The sequence below is a fragment of the Ursus maritimus genome, unplaced genomic scaffold (assembly GCF_017311325.1).
Source record: "Ursus maritimus isolate PB19 unplaced genomic scaffold, ASM1731132v1 scaffold_31, whole genome shotgun sequence".
Lineage (NCBI taxonomy): Eukaryota > Metazoa > Chordata > Mammalia > Carnivora > Ursidae > Ursus > Ursus maritimus.
In genome coordinates, this window is record NW_024425675.1 from 12,970,808 (window position 1) to 12,991,422 (window position 20,615).

Below are 20,615 nucleotides of genomic sequence, written 5' to 3' on the forward strand. Positions count from 1 at the left end.
TTCCTCTCTCAGGATTTTGCTGATTGTATCCTGGGGTGGCATTTAGCAACATTTTCTGTACTCTGTTTTCCGTAAATTGGTGTTGGAAGCTTGATCCATATGTATAATTTTTTAAGTGTTTTCTTTGGCTTTCATCCCTTTTATTCATTCAAGCGTTACTGAATACCTACTATGTGTCTGCCATTGCGGGCTGCTATGGAAACAAAGAGGCCTCAGGAATTTAGAGAAGAGTGAAGGAAATGCATGCCAACAGAATTTTAATCAATGTGTTCAGTGTTTTTAAAAAGTATAAAGAAACTAAGGAAGCCCCATAGAGCTTACCCAGGGGGGCTTCTTGAGGAGGTGACTTTTGAACTAGGTTTTGAGAGATGAGTAGGAGTTTTCCAGATAACATAGGAAGAGAGGAAGAGAAGGCCATTTCTAATCTAAGAGATCAGCACGGGTGAAGGCAGAAAATTGTATAAGAAAATAAGTACGATTCAAAGATCTACCTGTCTGAGGTAGGAACGCTGATGGAAGCGTCGCTGAACTACATAAAATATCTTTAACTCGCTGTCCCTTATTTCGACTTCAGGAAACCCAGCTGCTAGTTCGTTCCTTCTCAGTGTCTAGAGAAGTCTGTGGCTTTTACAGAGTGGATGGTCTTGCCCAAGGGAAGCAGGAGCAGGGTATGGAGAAGTTTCCAAGAGCTGCAGAGAAGGAATAAGAGGAGATAAGAGGTCAGGGGATCTGAGCACTCGTGACAAACTCTGGGCTGTGCCCAGCTAGCCTGGCCTGTGGCTGGGGCCTTCGGCAGGTTCAGTGACAGGCGTAATATTTTACACACATGTTCTGAGGCAGCCTTTGGGAAGACGGTCAAGTGAGTGGAGTTTATTCTTGTCACTTCCTCAGCCCCCTCAGCACTCTGTTCTCATCTTCTCTCATCTCTCTCATCTCCCCCTGCTCCCTCCTTTGCCCCCAGGACCCCCATCTGATTCTGCCAATATGAGAAGATGTCTGGAGAAGAAAGAACTGGAGGCAAATGTAGGGGGTTGAGGTGAGAGGAGCAGAAATTTCCCAGGGCAGCCTTCCTGGCACAATGTTCCTGATTATACCAGGGTGCCCTCTCTGACACAGTGTCCATCCCTACCCCCATTCCTGTGCTAGCCACGTAGGCTCCCCCATCCCCAACCCTTGCTCAACTCCCTAACATTTATTTTTTTTCTCATCATTTCATTTTTTTGTGTTTCATTTTTTTAATTATTTTTTTTCTTCTACGATTTTATTTAAATTCGTTAGTTAACATGTAGTGTAGTATTAGTTTCAGGAGTAGAATTTAGTGATTCATCACTTACGTATAACACCCGGTGCTCATCGCAAGTGCCCTCCTTAATGCCCATCACCCATTTAGTGCATCCCCCCGCCCTCCTCCCCTCCAGCAACCCTCAATTTGTTCTCTACAGTTAAAAGTCTCTTACGGTTTGCCTCCTTCTCTGTTTTTATCTTATTTTATTTTGACACACTGTGATCATTTCCGCCTTTGGTCATTCTAATTCCTCTCATAGGATGCTCCCATCTCTCCCCTCTCTGACGGGCCAACTCCTACTCATCCTTTAAGGCCAGCTCAGGGCCACTGCCCCTCGTCCTTATGGAGGCTTCCACTCTGTCCAGGCTGGAAGAACTCCCATTCCAGTGCTCGCATAGCAATGCACAGATCTTTGTTTCTGTGTCCATCAGTCTGTATTGTGACCATCTGATTAGATCCTCCATCTCTGTTCCATTTGCCTCTTTCGGTACAGGGAATGTGTTCCATTCACCTGGTAGTCACCATGCCTAGTCTAGGCACACAAAGATAACTCAGTAAACATTTTCTATGTGACTAACTAGAAAGGTGTGACCTGCATCCTTTGCCTCACACTATCTTTTTTTTTTCTCCCAGATTTCAGAGGGTATTACAGAGAGTGATCTAGAAATAATGTCCTGACTTTACTATTGTGGCATAAGGTCTAAAAGTAAGGCCCAGTCTTATTGATGTCTTGACATCTGTGGGAAATTGGGAAATTGTGAACGGCCTACATGCAAGTTCCCCTCCCTACTCTGCTCCAGAGGATAAGGTCTCCGGGCCAAGCAACCTCCCCATCAAACAGATCACGTGCCAATCCTGTTTATTCCTGAGTAGTGGGTTTCAGTTCCCTCCCACCCCTTGAAATTCAGGCAAGCCAAAAACCTCCTCCCACGGAAACCAGGGGCACCCCACCTTCTTGATACTACAAACAAGTTTGCCCCCAACAGTTCCTATGTTCATTCTGTTCCCCAGTGCAGACTGGCCCTGTATGTGGTGCCCTCCTCCCCCTGGCTGTCAATATAGATGACAAATAAATTGCTGACAATCTCATCTTTCCATGTCAGATGTGTGTTTGGCGTTCCCCAAAACTCTAGGGTGGTAATCCCTCCCTCACCAGTGGTACAAATAGGAGGCAATTAAAACAACTATCAATTCCAGAAGGACAGCAGTGATGGTGGGAAGTGAGAGCCAGGTTGGCAGGGAGGTAGACCTAAAAGTCCTGGTTCATTCCCCTTGTGAGTTTCATGTCATGTTGGGTTTCTGAGTTCCTGATGTAGTTCCTCCAGAGAGGAAGTGGGTGGAGGATGCGTGAAATAGGTGAAGGAGATTAAGAGTAAACTTATCTTGATGAGCACTGGGTGATGTATGATGAATCACTATATTGTACACTTGAAACTAACGTAACATTGTATGCAAACTACACTGGAATTAAATTAAATTTTGAAAAACACCTATAAAAAAGATGTAAGTATTAGAAAATTGGGGAAATAACAACCATCCAATATTACAATTAAGAAAAACCCAAGCCTCAGAAATCTATCAGAGTGATGTTCTCTTGAAAAAAAATTTTGTTGCTGAATCATTCATTTTTTTAGTGTTTTGGTAACTAATTTCAAAAGTGATTTAATGTTAGCAAAAAGTCCAGATTCCATCCATAGTTGAGGTCCATAGTTCTCTGAGTAATTGCCGGAGATCAGCAGGGTATTATAGGTCATTGTCAGATGAACGCATCTGAAAAATGTCTGGGACACTTGGGACAAGGTTCAAAGTCATTTTTTTTTTCTGGGTAAAGACAGTATACTAAAGATAGAGAATGGACTGTATTCACTTTTCAAATTTTCTAAATATATTTTGACATCTGCATATTACTATAGGTTGTAATACTATGTATTATTATTTCAACGCTATCTTACTCTATGGAGCACTTTATAAGGCTAGCAATAATTATTAACGCAGCCTGAAAGGTGGGCTTGTTAATTTAGAAAAACCTAAGTAAATAATAATGTTTCAATAGTTCCATAGCTCTCCTTGTCCTTTCCCACCATATCCTCTTAGATAACCCAAAGATAGCATAGCAGACAGCAGGTGCTGTGACATGGTTTTCCCCCCACCACAGTGTTCTGTTCTATTTATAAATATTGCTCCATCCACCTTTATTTTAGACAGTGACTTATGGAATAGTTACAGGAATTTGTCCATAGTCTCTCAGAATTAAAAACAGCACAGAACCCTTGCTCTTGACTTTTCACGCTAACTACTGGACCCTAGCAACTTCTAGAGTACTAAGGGATATTGACAGCTCTCGTGGTCCAGCCCTCATTTCCAGATATACTCACATGTAAGTGAATTTCAGGAAAACACAGGTCCAAGGCATCCTTTTCCCCAACCTTCTAATAGGTTGTGGGAGAAGTGACAGGAAGCCTGGTCAGATGTCTGGGTTCCAATCCTGGTTTTGTCACTAACTAGCAGAGTATCCTTTGGCAATTTCCTCTTTCTGGGTCTCATTTTCCTTTATCTGTTAAATGAAGACAGTGGACCAGAAGATCCAAAGATTCTTTCAGATCTAAGTTTTTATGTACAGTAGATTATTTCTGGAGATAATCACAACAGTCCCTTCTACTTCCTATTTCCTGCCCTTCAAAAAAAATTTACCTAGTAATTATAATAAAATGCACACATTTTGACAAATGGGTACACCACCATGATCAAGGTACAGAACATATATTTCACCCCAACAGCTTCCCTCATGCCCTTTGCTGTCATTCTCCACCCCCCAGCCCCAGGCAACCAGTGATGAGCTGCATTCTGTCACTCTAGATCAGTTGACCTTTTCTAGAATTTCATATAAAAAGAATCACACAGAATGTATTCTTTTGTGTCAGTCTTCTTTCACTCTGCATAACCACATCTTTTTTGCAATGTGCCTGTACCATGCTCCCATCAAGAGTGGGATGTATTTCTCAATCTCTTGAATCTATGCCAGCCCTCTGACTTGCTTTGACCAATAGAATATAGGGAGAATAATGTTTGTGTGATCTCTCTCACCCCCTTGGAAGACAGCCACCATGTAAAAATGCTTGAGCTAGGCTACTGAATTATGTGAGACTACATGGAAGGGGAGAGAGAGAGAGGGAGAGACAGAGAGACATGTGGAGGGGAACCAGACATGTGGATGAGGCCACCTTTCTCTCCAGTACCTGTTGAGGTACCCCAGTCAAGAATGGAGCAGAGAAGAGCCATCCTGCCTGAATTCCCAACCTAAGAACTGTGAGCAAATAAAATGGTCTTTGTTTAAGCCACTAAATTTGGGGGTAGCTTGTAACTTCAGTAACTTAGTAACTGAAACAATGAGTCTTCTCCCCTGTTTTCTTTAAAGGTCCATCAGATTTCTTTCAGGCCCCAGGACTATTTGCTAACTATACAAACGTTTTTTTCTTAAATAGCTTCTACTCCTCTTACTCCCTTTTCTTCTTATTTTAAATTGATGTATAATTGACATACGTTATATTAGTTTCAGGTGTAGAAAATAATGATTCAGTATTGATATGCTGTGAAATAAAATGATCACCATAATATATCTAGTTAACATCCATTACCACACACAGTTACAGATTTGTGTGTGTGACGAAAACTTCTAAGATTTACTCTCTTAGCAAGTTTCAAATATGCAATATAGTATGATTAACTATAGTTGTCATGCTGTATATTACATCCCCAGGACTTATTTATTTTACAGCTGGAAATTTGTACCCTTTGACCCCCTTCATCTATCTTGGCCCCCACCCCCAACCTCTGGCAACTACCACCTTGTTCTCTATTTATGAGATTCGGTTTTTTATTTCTCTTTTTGTTTTTAGATTCCATATATAAGTGAGATCTCACCATATTTGTCTTTCTCTGCATGACACATTTCACTAAGCAAAATACCCTCAAGATCTGTCCTTATTGTCTTGTTACCTTTTCATATTATTCTTCCTGCAAGTTTCATAAATGGCACTACACACTAACTACATGATAACCCTGTTACTTACATGAACTTGAAAATTATAAGGTGTTTTGGTTTTGTTGTTGTTTGGGGTTTTTCTTAGATTTCACTTCGGCAGGGTTAAAAAAAAAAAAGTGTCTCAAATTCCTTCCATCTTCCCTTCAGACCCGCTGTCTGGCGTTTGATTTACAGCATGTTCTAGAGAAAAGAATGCTGAGTTTCTGAGCCAAGAGCACTCACTTCATGCTTAACGAGCTGTATGGTTCAGGGCAAGTTTGAAACCTTCCTGCACCTGATTTTCTCCATGTAAGCTATCTCATGGGCTGGTGGAAGGAAGATAAACTGCCAAAACAGATGGGAAAGTTACTTGAAAGCAAAAGTGTTTTTCATTTCCTAACTCTGACAGTCCCTCTGCAATGATATTTGTATGCCCTCCATGTGTCAAGTTCTCTGTCATAGGATTACATGCAAGATACATTCACCTATCACCTGGAAGACAAGATAAACACTATTTCTGCCTTACGGCTTATTGGGAGAAATGAGAGACGTGCGTGTGTGTGTGTGTGTGTGTGTGTGTGTGTGTGTGTGTTACTTTACTTTTTTTCATATAATGTGTTGTTGTGGGCCATTATGACTCGTGATGATCAAGCAAAATCTGGTGAAGGAAATGTTCTCATGGAAGGATGGAAGCTGAGGTTTACAGGAAGAGATGCATTTGGTTTGTGGGAGACTTAATTATAAGGCTTAGGATTTTTAGAAGTCACCTCTAGCAATGAAAAAATTATGGGAGTCCCATCTCTCTCCCCAAATACAATTCTAAATCAATTTAATCTTATAAACCATAAAATAAAGGTAAAGAAGCCCAAGAGTTTCTGATTTGCACCATGATAGTTAACTTTGAAGCTTTGTTTGAAATAACAAATATAATCTTTCTGACTTTTTTCTCTTTCTGTTTATGGTGCCCTTGTTTGGGGGGTTATATCATGATAGCAGCAGTAGCATCATTGTGAACTTGTTAGAAGAGCTAATTCTGGGGCACCTGGGTGGCTCAGTTGTTAAGCGTCTGCCTTCTCAGGGCGTTCTGGGATCGAGCCCCACATCAGGCTCCTCCGCTGGGAGCCTGCTTCTTCCTCTCCCACTCCCCCTGCTTGTGTTCCCTCTCTCACTGGCTGTCTCTCTCTCTGTCAAATAAATAAATAAAATCTTTAAAAAAAAAAAAAAAAGAAGAAGAAGAGCTAATTCTCGGGCCCTAATCTACTGAATCAGAAACTCAGGGCATAGGACCTAACAATCTGTGTTTTCACAAGCCCTTTCGGGTGACTCTGAAGTACTGGAGTTTGAGACACACTGCCTTAGATACTTGAGCTGCCCACTGCACTGTTTCTCACACTGGCTTTCATTCCAAATTCCTGAGAGCTTTATAAAAATGCAAGTGTTGGGACTCTACCCCCACTGATTCTAATTCAATGATCGGGGCAGGTCCAAGAAGCCAGTATTTTTTAAAGTCTCCCAGGTGATTCTAACATGCTCACCGGGGTTGAGAAAAACTAGCATGTTGGGGAATATAGCTCTAACTCCTAGGTTTGATCAACTGGTGGGGAGGAAGATGAGGCAAGACGGAGAGAACAGAGAGGAGGTCTGCTTCCTCAGTTTAGGCTGAAGAGAATGAGCAGGAATATAGGATAGTTCAAAAGAATATTTAAGCAAATTTGAAGTATAACATATGTAAATGTGAAATGGGGAAGGCCATAGTTACTAGTTAAGCCATAGTCTTACGTGAGCATTTTAGACTGAATGAAAGGAAGAAAATTTAGAGAAAATTGGTGAAAAAGAGCAGAGATAGTACAACTATGATAACATAGGCTTGAAATTCCTTCTGGTACTATGTTATGCACTAGGACCTATTCATTTATTTTCTGAGTCTCTACAACAACATTTAGTTTACTCCTTAAAAACTAAAAATCTGACAAAGGAACACCTCTGTTTTTGAAAATCCGTTTAATATTGCTATTCTCCATATTATGTTTTATTGTATGCCCCTATAAGATTGGGATGGTCAGGTAAAATCTAGGTGAAGGAAACATTCTCATGGAAGGATGAAAGCTGATTGGATAGTGATTATCTTCACTTATAGCCAACTGAAGGAATCCAGGAAAGTCATTTTTAAACTTTTAAAAATTACAGCCATAAAAAGAAAATTTGAGGAATGGGTTTTTTTGGGCCAAAAGTTAGGTTTTTAAAAGGACTTGATTTTTAAAAGATGTAGTGAAAGGATGGAAGGAAGGGGTCTGGAAGTGGAACAATATAAAACAAGGGAGAGATCTTTGTCGGTTTTTTTGTTTTTGTTTTGTTTTACCGCTATCTCTACAGCATCTGGAACAATGCCTGACACATAATATTCAATAAATATAGAATATATTTTTGAGAATTATCTCCTAGGAGAACTCCAGTTTTGCATACCAGGATGCCATGATTACTGGATGATTGAGGCATTGATATAAGAGCTTAAACTTCTATTTTATGAAGAACTTTCCAACCTGTCAGGTATACTCTGAAAGGTATTATAAACTTTCCTAGCCAAGGTGTGGTTGTGGTCCTTTCCTAACCAAAGTTCCAAAGAAAAGGAGGTTGAGACAGGGATAATTCCTCAAAGGAGCTGGCTATTCTGGTTCTCTTCACTTTCAAACAATCCATTTTCACTTCAAAACTAATCCAGTGCGCCTGGGTGGCTCAGTCAGTTAAATGTGGGACTCTTGGTTTTGGTTCAGGTCATGATCTCAGGGTGGTGAGATCCAGCCTTGTACCGGCTCCCTGTCAGCACAGAGTCTGTTTGCCCCTCTCACTCTCCCCCTACCCCGCTCCCACTTATGTGAGCGCATGCAAGCTCTCGATCCCTAAAATAAATAAAATCTTAAAAAAAAAAAAAACCTAATCCATCATTTATTAATCATCATCCTTTGGGGCCATTTTTGAAAGGGTGTTCAGGTAGTAAAAAGGATTTAGCCAGCTAATTTTCATGTGAAACACATTTCCCAGATGTGTACTGTACATGACATAGGGACTGCAGAACAGAAAAATATTTATGGAACAATGACAAAAATCTTGTGTTCTGAATGTCTGGAAGCCCCAGGTCTTGCTCATCAGACAGAGCAGCTAAACTCCCAGACAGAGGTGAGCATGTGCAGAGGGTTACATAGGAATAGTAAGAAAGAACCTCATTTTCCTCACAGATTTTTGGTAGGCTCACCCCAGAAAATCAATCCCTAGCTTGAAGGGAAAGCCACCCAGAAGTGCAAGCTCATTTATTTTATTCTTCTTCTTTGGAAAATGGAAGAGTGGTGTGACTATCTTTTGGCTATTCCTTATTAACTATTGCTCCACAATGAAAAAAGCAGGTTTGAAGAGATCGGTTTTCCTCGTGTCATGTGGCTTTTGGGTTTGTGTTTCTCGCACAATGCCTTTAAATCACGTGTCGTGTCTGTTTGCTAACCACTGATTGCAGTAAATATTTACAAAGCCCCAAGTACTTTGCCAGGTACTGTACTAGGCTCCAGGGAACAACAGTAAACAAGCAACTCCCGGCTCCCCATAGGTTTGGATCAAGTGGGAAGAGACGCCAATAAATGCGTAAAATATACATGATCAGGTGGTTACAGATGCTGTGAAGGGAAATAAACGAGGAGGATGGGAGATAAACAGGAGGGAGTTGTAAATCCAAGCTTTACTTTGGTGCCTCAAAAAATATTCCGCTTCCCTCTTTTGTCATTGAGGTTGTTGTGATCACACAATAGACGGCTTCTTAGCTGACTGCAAGCCCCCTTCTTAGGTCCAGCTGCCTCTACCTTCTCCCACCAGGCACTTTCATTGGATATTCATAAAAGTCACACAATTATGGGTTCCCCAAATAACTCTAACCTCCACCAGCCCTGCCCCCCGTCCCCTCCCCCACTCTCCTCACCCTCACCCCCAGCCTGAGGCACCGGGGTGGATTCAACAAAACCAATGCAGGCTACCCGTGTGTGTGTGAGCATCGGCCACCTCCCCGGTCTTCTAATTATTTCTGAGAGAGCAAAGGATGTTCTGAGGGTCCAAAAAGCCCTCGGTTACATGAAAAAAGAGTAACTGAAGACTAAAATATTAAAGGAGACAAAGTCAAGGCGGATGGTAGCTCTTCACTGCAGCTCCAACTGACTCTAGGGCTCAAATCTGAATGAAAACGTGGGGAGGAAAATGCAGATTTTTCCTTTCTTTAATTGATATGGAAAAAATTGCCAGCGGTCCCCCGCGCGGTCCCCGCCGAAGGCGGCCCAGCGGCCATTCAGGAGAGGCCGTTTCGCAACAGCTCTTTTACTGCAGACAAAGCCTCCTTGTAAGTCCCTCTGCTGCCTCCGAATAACCACGTTCCGCGTAAGAAAAATAGCGCTGCTGCTCCCGTCAGGCAGCCAGACAATAGCGGCGGGCGGGCCGCTCCACGCCACAGGGCAAAACGCCATCATCTTTGTTTCCACTGCATCCCTGAAATGAAGTCTCCAGATACTATCGTAGCGCCCAGGACGTGGAGGAGGCGACAACGACTCCGGACCACCATCCTCGATCGTCCCTTTCTGGGGGCAGGGACGCGGCGGCCAGCCCTGGAAGCGGCGGACGCGGCGTGCTGCCTGCGCGCTTCGCCGTCTCCCCTCGGGCGGAGGAGGCAGCGCGGCGGCGACGCTTGACGCCGCGCCCACGCCGACGACTCGGCGCCCCCCCCCGCCAGCCCCCGAGCCCGGTGGCCGCGGCGGGAAGTAGCGCCGTCCGCGCGCGGAGGGAAACGCCCGGGCGGCGCGGGGTGAAACGCCCAGGCACGCGGCGCGATCGGCCGCTCGCGCCGTGACGCGTCCGCAGGAACGCGGCGGTGCTGGCCGTCAGCTGCGGGAGTCCAGCCCGCCGTGGCTCCGGAACTCCGCGGCTGCCCCGCCTCCCCTCCTGAAGTGGCCGCGGAGGCCCGCTCGGCGGGAGCAGGCGGTCCTGGAGGCCGGCTGCTGGGCCCGGGGCGGCCGAGGGGGCGGTGGCTCCGACATCGGGGAGTCTCCGCGGGGCCTAGGTCCCGAGCTGTCTGGCCCGAGCCTGTGCAAGGCCAGGCCCCATCTGCCCCCTGGAGCTGGACAGTAGGTGCCACAGGTCGGGCTCCGGAGCACGGTGTGCGGAGCCGCCAGGCTGACTGACGCGGGAGTCGGCCTGGGGTCCCTCCCCAGACTCCACCGCTGGGCTCCCTGAGCCTGGGGTCGCTCCGCTGTGAAGCAGGATGGTTGTGAGAACTCCAGGTGAGATAATGCAGCTAAAAATGCCCGACATGTAGCGTACATAGTAAGTTCTCCAAAATAAGAATAAAAAGGGACACACTCTTCATACGTGGAGCAACATGGACCTGAAAAACTTTGTGCTATGGGGGAAAGGTAAATACAAAAGGCCTCAGTCTGTATGGTTCCATGTATATGAAATTCTAGAAGAGGCAAAACTGTGGTGACCCAAAGCAGTTGCCTGGGATGGAATGCAAAGCAGCGGGAGGGAACTTTTGGGGGCTGATGGAACAATCCCATATCTTGATAGGAGTGGTGGTTATAAGACATGCAGTTGACAAAATTTATCTCACCATCGTGTCCACATGGGTGAATTGTAGTATATCTAAATTACACCTCAAAAACGGGGAGAAAAGAGTTAAAGTAGTTGCGAGGGATAGTTGAGGAATAAGGGACACGTTGGTTTACAAAATCTGAGACCTAAATGTGTGTTCTCTCTGAATGGAGGGGGTCCTCCTCCTCCAAGAATCCATGACGACCACCACTAGGAATGTGCACTGTACCAGACTCAGTTCATGCACCTCCGCAGATTTGCTCAGTCCCACCCCCAGGTCCCCTCTTAACCTCTTGCTCAGTGCAGAGGCCTCTGCTTCTGTGGCTTCCTCTTGGGACAGCGTCCCCCTGGTTCAGCACTGCCTCTCATACCATGGTTCTGAGGTAGGAGCCTCTGGCTCTTCCCATCAGTCCCAGACTCAGGTAAAAACCTTGCAGTGCAACATGCTCTGGCTTCCCAGGCAATAGCCTGGAGAGGTCATGTGACATACCCAGAAGAGCATCATGAGGCAAATTTGCACCAAAAAGGACAGAAAGCAAGAAGTAGCCAGCATATAAATTCCTCCCCCTTTTTCTCCATAGACAGGTCTCAAGACAAGATGGTTTTGTAGGGTTTGTCTGGAAGCTTTCCTTTGAGACTGAGCGATCAGCTCTACTTTCTTGTGAGGTTGTTTTCAGCTCAGTGACGTGCTGCCTTGTATTTGCTGCCTTTGCATTTCCCCTTACCCTTGCTGCCCTGGGATTGTACCTCCTAATAAAATCCTAGCACTTAAACTTGGCCTCAGGCTCTGCTTTCTAGGTAATCCTTTAGCAGCATTTGGGCTTTAGGTCTGTGCTTGACTGAAAATTTCGCAGCCGCAATAACAAACAAAATTAAGGGGTGTTTTTGGCTCTGGCTTACTGTCTTGTTAACCCTAAACTGCTACTTTAAAAGGCAACCAGTTAAGGGGCGCCTGGGTGGCGCAGTTGTTAAGTGTCTGCCTTCGGCTCAGGGCGTGATCCCGGCGTTATGGGATTGAGCCCCACATCAGGCTTCTCTGCTAGCAGCCTGCTTCTTCCTCTCCTACTCCCCCTGCCTGTGTTCCCTCTCTTGCTGGCTGTCTCTGCCAAATAAATAAATAAAATCTTTAAAAATAAATAAATAAATAAAAGGCAACCAGTTAAGACCAATACTGAATGCATAAATTTATATATACATGCCTCTGTTTAAAGTTGGTAGAGATAAAAGTTTGCTTTTCCATTTATTGGTTCCTAATGTCAAAGTTAATTTCTAGAGCACTGGCACTTATATATTTTAAACATTGGAAGCTTAAAAAACTTGAAATGCATGTAGGTGCAAAAGAAATATATGTATATTTCAAACATATATTCGAAACATGTTTTCCATCATGATCATAAAGTTACTAGTTGGGGGGTGTCTATGTTTTCGGTTTATTCATAAAGCCATGTTCTTTCCTAAAATTTTATGTCAAAGCCTTTTAAAGCAACTTTTTCTGGAATGCTTTGCAAAACACTTTTTCTTTACATTATTTTAATTTATTGAAGAGTAGTAAGTTTGTATATTTGATGATAACAGCCACTTGCTTTGTGGTCTGTTTTGCAACTTTGTCAGACCTTTCTCTTCCCTCCCACCTGGCTTGCCAACCATCTGTAACTTGATCAACAGTTATTTGAGATGGGACTGGCCAGGGTCATATGTTAGAAAGAACATTTCCACTTTCTTTCTTTCTTTTTTTTTTTTTTGAAGATTTTATTTATTTATTCGACAGAGAGAGAGGGAACACAAGCAGGGGGAGTGGAAGAGGAAGAAGCAGGCTCCTAGCGGAGGAGCCTGATGTGGGACTCGATCCCAGAACGCCGGGATCACGCCCTGAGCCAAAGGCAGACACTTAACCGCTGTGCCACCCAGGCGCCCCTCATTTCCACTTTCTTGACCACAAAATCCTTCCTTTCCTGACCGCTTAAATACTGTTACATAATCTACAAACACGTGGATCTGATGATCTTCTGCTACATATGTTTGCAGATGTCACACTTGGAAATCTACCTTTCTCACAATATTTTTTATTACTTCTTTTTATTGCTTATAATGTGGCTTATCAGAGTGTTAAAAAATTATTTTAGAAAAAATGTTCTGCCTGCATCTACGTCAGTGAATTGATTTTTGCAGAGAAAACTTTGTCATCCTCTCATGTGAACAGTTTTTAGTCTTTTCATTTGAAAAGTCTGCATTTCTATTTGGGATTAATTTCAGTTACAAGCAAATATGAAGCCAGGCTGGACACAGAAGGTATGTAAACACATATTCACAAAACAAAAAATCATTTGAACATATCTTCAGTCACAGGACACAGTATCAGAGGACATTCCGTTAAACAAATGTGAGCCACTCTTTAAGTCCTAGCACTTGATTCTTTTCAAATATATAAAGGCAGGGGCGCCTGGGTGGCTCAGTCGTTAAGCATCTGCCTTCGGCTCAGGGCGTGATCCCGGAGTTCTGGGATCGAGCCCCACATCAGGCTCCTCCGCTGGGAGCCTGCTTCTTCCTCTCCCACTCCCCCTGCTTGTGTTCCCTCTCTCACTGGCTATCTCTCTCTCTATCTGTCAAATAAATAAATAAAATCTTTAAAAAAAAAAAAATATATATATATATAGGCAGGTAACGTTCTAGTAAATGCACAGGTTTTATATATACAAATAGGTGTTCGCCCCTTCAGAATAGGCCGTAAGCTTGCTGCAATTGTATTTCCATGACTCAAACATTTAAAACATTCTTTAGAAATTTGCCACAGGAGACTGAGTCACATTTCTTTAAATGACATCATCCCATCAGTGATAGAAAATCTTCTTCCTCTGAGAATAGATTTAATTTTTAGAAATACCCAAAAGTCATTTGAAACCAGACCAACCTTAGTAACATTGTTCAAAAGGAGAAAATTCAACAAGAAAGAGTAAAAATAAGTGAACTAATACTTAACTTTAAGAAAAGGAGAATTAAGGAAAGATTGAAGCAGAAATCCGTGAATTAGAAAAAAAAGAACAGAATTATTGATCAATTCCAAAAGTAATTTTTTTGGAAAAAAATAGGAAGAAAGTAGAGAAATATCTGACAAATCTATTTAATAAAAGGAGAGAGAAAAAATATAAATTAAAAAGGAGAAAGGAGACATAATAGCTATGGAAAAGTTTTTGGTGTTTTTTTTTTAACTATATGAGAATACTATGTGTAGTTAGCTACGTGCTATTACATTTTCTTTCTGGAAAAACATAAATCACCCACATTGAATCAAGAAATAGAAAAAAAATAAGTAAATCAAAACCAGAGAAGAAATCAAAAACGGCTCAGCCCTGTAGGCAAATCTTTGCAAATTTTGAAAGATATATAATTCTCTTTCTAAATGCATAAAAATATAATAATTTAACCCATTTTATGAAGCAAATATAATTACTGTAAATCCTGTCAAAAATATTACAAAAAGTGCACTCAGAAACTACAAACTCATAAGAAAGTCAATGCCAAAATTCCCCTTGAAAATATGACAAAATCAGGGGCATCTGACTGGCTCAGTCGATGGAGCGTGTGACTCTTGATCTCGGGGTTGTGAGCTCGAGCCCCACATTAGGTGTAGAGATTACTTAAAAAATATAAAATCTTGGGGGCACCTGGGTGGCTCAGTCGGTTAAGTGTCCAACCCTTGGTTTCGGCTCAGGTCATGATCTCAAGATCATGGAATTGAGTCCTCTGTTGGGCTCCACACTCAGCAGAGTGTCTGCTTGAGGATTCTCTCTCTTCCTCTCCATCTGCCCCTCCCCACCCTGTCTCTCTGTCTCTCTCTCTCTCAAATCTTTAAAAATAAAGAAAATCTTAAAAAAGTATATGAGCAAATTAAATTCAATGAAGCTAAGTAATTTTTAACATGATCAGGTAGATTTTGTCCTAGAAATGCCAGGAATTTTAATAATACAATAATTGAAGTAACAAATCATGCATTTAGGTTACATATGAAAACCCCTATCATCTTAATAGGTGATAAAAATCTAACACTCCTAATGAAAACGACAACAAAATTTTTAAATTTTAAATTTTTAAATTTCTTGGTAAATACTAAACCAAGAGCTAATATCATATCCTTTAATAAAGTTTTATAAAAATAATAATGCTAATGGTAAGACACTCAAATTGTAAGGAAGAGGAGGAAGTGTAAAGTTAATTCCTCAACCTCCCATTACCGCCACTCCTCATTCTGTCTCCCAGAGGTGACCTCTATTAACTGTTTCTTATATATCCTTCCAGAAATTTCCCATGTACATAAAAGCATATGACCATCCACTTTGAAAAAAAGCAATCATACTCTACATATTGCTCTGTGCTTGCTATTTTCATCGTATAAAGTACCTTGGACATCGTCCCACATCAGCACATAGGTCTACCAAAATTTTTCATAAAGCTGACTTAGTGAGTATACCACAATTTTTCACTTACCTACTGGGAATATTTTGTCTAGTTTTCCACAATTATATACAGCTACAGTGAGCCTTCTTGAATATCTATGTGTGTTGGTGCTGGTGTAGGATTAATGCCTAGCAATGGAATTGCTGGACCCATTTTTGGATAGATATTTGCAAATTAGCATCTAGAAAGGCTAGATTAATTTATAAATGAACTAAGTGTATGCAAAAATGTTGACAGTTATTGAGGCTAGGTGACAGGCACATGAGAGATCGTTTTAGTATTCAGTCTACTTTTATGTGTAGTCTAATTTTATGTGTATTTTAAAATTTTAGTGCTTAATGATTTGACAAGAGAGCATTCTCATTAAAATCCAGTGTAAAGATGTCTGCTATCAATACTGTTCTTTAAAATTATGCTGAAATAATTCTGTAGTAAGACAAACAGAAATAGTAAGTAACATATTGAAAAGCAGAAGAAAATTTGCCTTTATTTGTAGATGATACTTTTGCCTGGAAAACTCAAGAGACTTGATTGAAAAGCTGTCATAACAATAAGTATTAAAAGTCAGTAACTTTTCCAGTGATCGAGCAATAACCTGTTGGGATATATGTATTTTTTTAAAGATCTATTTACATATAAATAGTATTGGCAAGAACTGGAAGGGATCTGTACAAAAAAAAAAGAGAAAGAGAGAGAGAACCACAAAAACAAGATTTGAATAGATTGAGAAATCTATTATGCTCCTAGAGAAAAGTATCTATTCCTTTATTTGCAACCTTAACCAAAATCCCAATAAGAATTTTTTTAAGTTGAAAAAAACTGTATTTCCACTTGGAGGAAAAAATAGGACTAGCCAGACTACTTTGAAAAGGAAGAGTAATAACAGGAGATTCATTGCACCAGATGTTAATAGATTCTGTAAAACTGCAATAATTACAATGATTTTGAACTACTGAGAAGAGATTGACAAACAGATTAATATTTCAGAAAAGAGAGCCATGAAAGAAAATTCAACATACCAATAAATGACACCTCAAGCAATGAGGAGAACATAGATTATTCAATAACTGGTACTAGCAAAACTGGCCAATCATCTGGGGGAAAAAAAATCAATTAGATGCTCATTTCATACTATGCACTGAAATATAACCTAGATAGATTAAAGGGACAGATGCAAAAATGAAGCTGTAAATGAGCTGAAAGAAAATAAAAGTGAATATTTAAGTGATTTTGGATGGGAAGAAACTAAACACAAAACAATGGAAGATATAATGTAGATTTATTTGCTTAAGCATTGAGAAAATCTATATGTCAAAAATTACAAACAATATTAATAAGTTGAGAAGTAGATATTTGTCTTAAATATTATAAAATGGCAGAGTTAGTATTTGTACCAAGATCCTTCAAAGCTTCAAAAACAAAATCCCATCAGTTTTCAGGCAACGGCAGCATCGTTGTATTAGGAGTTATGAGTTTATGTATTATACATTCAGATGCAACCACTTTGAAGAAAGTTCATTTGGAAGAATCATTTATCCCATTTTTAGAATGCTAGGTTTTTGTCATTTATATGTTTTGTTCTATTTGTTTCCATGTCATTTCATGTGATGATAGTTGGATTACAAATGCTTTTTGCCCACTTTCTTTTTCAAAAGCACCCCTAGGATATTGTGCTTCCTGTCTCCTCTGAAAGAGGTTCACTTGATTTATCTCATTACAAACCCAGGGGCAGATACTCTTACTCTCCCCATTTTCCAGATTATGAAGGGTTTATCTTTGTGGCTGTGAGTACAAATAGACAGCAAACTGAAATATCAAGATAAATCATTCAAAACAAAGTCATTGGAGGAGAAGCCAAAACAAGGGAACAAGATTTAAGAAAGAGGCGGCTGTTAGAAGTACCTGCCAGTTTATATGTGTGCTCAGCCAGGGTTCTTACCTCCTGCCCCAACCTTAGCTGTCACAGACAGACCATGCCCAAGGGATGTAGCCTAGCATTCCACAGTTCCTAAACGAGGACAGGTCCCCGAAGGCCCAGGTCTGGAGAGAGATGAAGTTGTAGACGTGAACGGATGCCTACACTTGTGCTAACACTTACTGGGGCTTAAAACAGGGACTGTTCCAGGCATGTTCTGACCTCGTAATATGCATGAATTGTCTCATGTAACCACCACCAAACGACCCCAGGATTTAGGTCCTTTATAATGTCCGTTTTCCACATTAAGAAACTGGCGTCCAGAAAAGTTGAGTAGCTTGCTCAAGTTTTCACAGCTAGAAAATAGTATTTGAGCCAGGCAGTCGGAGCTGGAGCCCAAGCTCTGTGGCCACATGTAACCATGTATAAAGTCCTTTCATCCACAGGAGCTCCTTTGACCCTCACAACTTTGTGAAGTCAGGAAAAATTCTCCCCAGTTTACACTAAGGCAGTGGGGAAGCCAGAAATAAATGGGTTATTGGAATTAGTAATCTTTTTTTTTTTTAATGGTCTGAGAGAAGCTGACAGCAGAGCATGGATGAGCATGTGATGAGAAATGACTGCAGGGAAAACAAGCCTTCGAAGGCTTGGATCAGAGAGAAGCGCCCTCAGCTTTAAGGAGGTTCAGCACAAGCTGCATGGACGGGAGGGGAGCTGGGAACAGGCAAGCAGAGGTTATCCTGGCACAGTTAGCTCGGGAGCCATCAGGTTTATAACGATGCGAGATGATAAACAGTGAAAGAAATCACATCCATCACGTTGAACTCGTCTACCTTCCTGAAATACTAGCTCCTACTCCATGTCACTGTTGGTCTAAGAATCCTTGTTAATTTATGTCTCTGTTTATGTACCTGGCCTTTGCTAGTTCAGATAACAAGGCTAGAAGTTGTGTAAACCACCAAAACGAAGCTCCCATTGCACAATAGGATTTTCACCCGGTTTTTAAATACAATCATGGTAATAAAGCTTAGACAAATACTTTAAGAATTTCCTTTCCTAGAACCAAAATAGTTATTAGTTAACTTCTGAACTCATTGCTTGCTTTTTGACTACACTATTTTTTGTTCTGCAATGTTGCAAATACAAAGGAACTTCTCAAGAAGCATACATGTTCTGAGAAATTTTTATAAAATAATCCATGTTACATGCACTGGAACTGTATTTAAAAGCAGGGAAATAAGAAGTTCTTTTGCTATGTGACTCTCACCTTATCTGATTTTGTTCAAGTCTGAATTGATAGGTATCAAAAAAGATCAATATATCCTAAACTCACTTCAAAATATCCTTAAAGTCAGTATGCACCATCAACTACAAGGGAAATTCTTTTACCTACTGTAAATTACGGTATTAACTTCAAGTTTTATGTAATGGTATATCAGTATCATAAGATTTGTCCAAAGAACATTATCTCTTTACATTTTCGTAAATAATTTCCATCTAAATCGTCTCTCAAAAGTGAGTAAATTCCACGTAGTAAGTCCTTCCTAACTTCCCTTTCCTGCTCCAAACACAACATTCTATAATTTTTGGCCATCAGAATCTTTCAGTGACCTGTAGCAACCAAACAGGTTTCTGGTATTTGATCTCAAATAGTTAAAAAAAAGGGGGGGGGGGAATTGTTCAGACTAAAATATTTGGCTATGCCTCAGGGGAAAAAAATAAAAGGCACTCTTAATCCATGGTTCTAACAAAATTGTTCTGATTTTTTTTTTATTATTGCTGGTGCTGGCATGAATGAAATGTAGGATGATTCATCTCATGAGAATTTGAACGCTGGTGGAAAACTGCACAGAAAATCCAGGTGAGTTGAAAGAGAACGAGATCAGGGATTTGTGAGAAAATTCAGTCAGAAACCGAAGAGAGGCTCTGTGAATGCAGGAAAACAAACCTAGCCGGCTGGAACTCTTAATATTTGAAGCCCGCTAAAGGCCAGTGACATAGGACACCAGGAGGGCAGAAAAGCCGAGGGTGAAAAGTTTCTGAGCGGGCTATTAAATAGATGTAACTCACGGACGAGCGTGCCCATGTGGGATTTTAATTACTCAGACATCTGTTTAGCAAAGTGTACTACTAAATAGCGATCAAATACAGAGATCAAATTACGTGGGGAGGAGAGTGGAGATGACATTCATGACTCAGAAAGGAGAGCTATCGGCCAGGGGAAAATCAATCCCGGCTTTACATCTCACCAACAGAGAAGCAATTATTTTAGATGTGGGGCTGGTTAGCATCCTAGGTCATGAATTTAATTAAATATCCCTCGAGTGGCAGAAAACAGAACAAACCACTGTATTTAACTGTCAGTAAGACATGCTGCAAATAAATGGTCCAAATTCCTCCTCTCTTCCTTCCCTCCTCCCACAGAGATTTGGTGTAGTTTTCTCTTAAATCCACAGCTCTCTTGCCTTTCCTAATTTAGCCCGCCCTTCCAGTGGAGCCCGTAAACTCCTCTAAGTAGACGGCTTGAGCCAGAGGCAGAATTTGACTTCCCCATTTTCACAATGAGATGCTTGGGAAGATGGAGAGAAGGGGCAGGGATTCAGTCCCTGTTCGAGTTCCTTCCTCAGGCTCAAAGAAAACGGCTGATAATTCAGAGAAATAATCCTGGAATCAGAAGAATCCTGTGGCCCCCTTGTTGGCAGTTAGCACCTTGGAAAGAAAAGAAGCTGAGGGAGGGAGACTCGAAACAAGTAGTTGGAGCAAGAACTGTCGGAGAGATTCCTAAGCAGAGAGGAGAGGAAGAGAAGACATTCAGCTTTTAAAAAGACTATTTAAAACCCACCCTTCCTGGGCGCTGCCCCTTGCAGCCCTCTGCTGAGCTCCAGCCAGCGGTCCACGTGCGGCCCCTTGCCTGGAGCTGAAGAAAGGTGGTTCTTTTTAGAGCCTTCGCCCCAACTCTCCACTCAGCTTTCCTCCCCGCATCCCACCACTTCCTTCAGTGACACCATCATTCTCCCAGCAACAAGCTTAAGCTGGACACTGGTTTCCTCTAAAGTGCTTTTCTTCTGTTTGCAAATAACAGAAACCAACTGGAGAGAACCTAAGTGAAAGTGGAAATTTACTGGAAGGATACTCAGGATCTCGTGGAATCCAGGGAAGATTGGAACAACCAAGCCTTCCTCTGGGACACTTGGCCCAGGAAGTCCCCTGGTTCCTCCAAAGCCCAGCATCAGCGGCTCAGCCCCCAGCCCCCACTCACTGGCCCTCTGCGTCAAAGCCGAAATTCCCGGTAGAGTTTGATTCACACGCAGGGAGTGTGTATTCCA

At 41.7% G+C, this 20,615-nt stretch overlaps 1 long non-coding RNA gene across 1 annotated transcript in view; it reads left to right on the plus strand.

Annotated features, from left to right (window-relative positions):
* Positions 1-10,226: 10,226 nt before the first annotated feature.
* LOC103664231 overlaps positions 10,227-20,615 on the plus strand; it is a 43,410-nt gene continuing 33,021 nt past the window's right edge. Inside the window, exons 1-2 of the long non-coding RNA XR_568954.2 lie at positions 10,227-10,612; positions 19,095-19,150. This is a non-coding gene — a long non-coding RNA (uncharacterized LOC103664231). The remainder of the gene's footprint in view (positions 10,613-19,094; positions 19,151-20,615) is intronic.